This window comes from Myotis daubentonii, chromosome 4 (assembly GCF_963259705.1).
Source record: "Myotis daubentonii chromosome 4, mMyoDau2.1, whole genome shotgun sequence".
In the NCBI taxonomy this organism is placed as follows: domain Eukaryota; kingdom Metazoa; phylum Chordata; class Mammalia; order Chiroptera; family Vespertilionidae; genus Myotis; species Myotis daubentonii.
Window position 1 is genome coordinate 55,546,006 of NC_081843.1, and position 2,349 is coordinate 55,548,354.

The 2,349-nt window shown below is 33.3% G+C and overlaps 1 pseudogene; it reads left to right on the forward strand.

The window, feature by feature from the left end:
• The first annotated feature begins 920 nt into the window (after positions 1-920).
• On the forward strand, positions 921-1,065 carry LOC132233990 (small nucleolar RNA SNORA48; annotated as a pseudogene).
• The last annotated feature ends 1,284 nt before the right edge of the window (positions 1,066-2,349 follow it).

Below are 2,349 nucleotides of genomic sequence, written 5' to 3' on the forward strand. Positions count from 1 at the left end.
CATCAGGAGGCAGACACTCAACAAAGGATCAGAAACCACAGGCATGGAAACATGGAACAGACTAATGCATCTCAGAGGGAAGGGAGCAGAGAGAAGGGTGGGAAGAGATTAGCCAAAGATCTTATATGCATACTAGAGGCCTGGTGCACAGATTCATGCACCAGTGGGGTCCCTTGGCCTGGCCTGTGCCCTCTCACAACCTGGGATCCCTCGGGGGATGTCGGAGAGTCAGTTTCAGCCTGACCCCCACAGGACAGGCTGAGGGACCCCACCAGTGCACGAATTTGTGCACCAAGCCTCTAATTATATTATAAAGAGTATTATAATAAACCATGCAACATTATTCTATTATGGTTTAAGAATATGTTTTTTCCCCCAGAAATCTTTTATTACATTTAGAAGAATATATGATAAAATTTATAGTCTAGCTTGGCTGGTATGGTTGAGCATTGCTCTATGAACCAGGAGATCACAGTTGGGTTCTCAATCAGTGGGCTTGACCCAAGTAGGGGGCATGAAAGAGGCAGCTGATCAATGATTCTCTCTCATCATTGATGTTTCTATCTCTCTCTCCCTCTCCCTTCCTCTCTGAAATCAATAAAAATATGTTAAATACATTAAACACACACATATATGTATATGGTATATATATGTGATTTTATATATATATATATATATATATATATATATATATGAAAATTTTCCCTATTTCTACTTGTAGAAATATATATGGTCTAACCCTCAAATTTCTGGGAAAAATTTTGGGTCTGATACTTTTATTTGGGAATCAGCTAAAATTGAATTCATCCTTGAATATTTCCATTATGAGTTTAATACAAAATGGCAACTTACATATTTAGTTGGTATAGATGCTCTTTTTTTCCAATGAGAAATTTGATTTGTTTAAAAGTGGGACTTCTACCCCCTGGCAATGGGCAAGGAGACACCTGATTGGTGGTGTTGCTCTTATATCAGTCAGGGGCAAAGCAGATGTACAGTCCTTAGTTCATCCTAGCTTGATGCCTGTGTCAGTGGCCAGAGCTGTTTCATGCCTGAGGCACATAAAATGATAAAAAAAATAAAAAAATAAATAAAATAAAGTAAAAGTGGGACTTCTGCTGTTAAATAAAGAAGAGTTTTCTGTAACCAATTAAACTTCTTTTCCATTTTATGAGGTAGATTTTTGTTTCAGGAAATATTTCATAGTTTGTAATTCTTAATAAGAAGAGATTTTTACTTTCATTAACCTACACACGTATCTCTTTTAATTAAACATAGTATTTTTCAATTACATTGAATAAAATTTATTTAAAATAATGTAAGAATGACAATTTATATTTCAGTAGAATAGTCTGCTTATTTTTTTTAAATTTCTACCTCTTCAAAAAACAATTTTACATTAAGAAATATTTTCCTTTTGAAGTAATAATCTCTGTAAATATATTTAAAATGATTGTACAATGTTAACCATTTCTTGGAATTTTCCATGGACATTTTATAATTATTCTTTAAAATTCTGAAGTTGTGTTTTGTTGAGAAGTCAAGTCATCTTTGTTTGCTTGTTTAATCCCTTTTTATATTTCTTTGGTAGGAGTGGTGTTAGTGTAGCCAAGCAATATTTTAAGGAGCACATTCTACCAAAACTAGAGGGTGCATGTCACAAAAGCTATTGTCCAAAGCGAACTTAGCTTTCTCATTTTCACTCTTTTGTGATTTAGAAAAAAGTACTTGGCTTTCATAGGATATTGGAGGTAGTTAATGAAGAAAGTTACCTCGTTCTGTGTAATGAACAAAGTCTAGTATTCTTTTCCTTATTTTAGTTCCTAGCATGTTACAAGAAGGTTCGGTCCCTACTTTTTTTATTCCTTGGTGAGGCACTTCAGCTTCCACAGTGACCTAAGTTTGAAAAAAAAATTATCTTAATATTCCTCATTTAAATTTTTAATCTTTCTTTATGATGAGAATACTCATGTTCTACACTCTTAGAAAATTTCAATTATACAATACAGTATTACCAATTATATAGTCACCATGATATATATTATATCCTCAGACCTTACACATCTTATAACTGAACCTTTGTATCATTTTTTTTAGACTCTCCATACTTCTACTACCACCAGCCTCTGGCAACAGTCATTTTACCATTTCCATAGTTTCAAAATTTTTTTTAGATTCCACATATAAGTGATCCCATGCAGTATCTGTCATTCTCTATCTGGTTTATTTCATTTAACATAATGCATTCCAGAATCATCCATGTTGTTGCAAAAGACAAGATTTCCTTCCTTTTTAAGGCTGATAATTTTCTATTATATTTCTATCTATCTCACATGTTTCACTATCCTT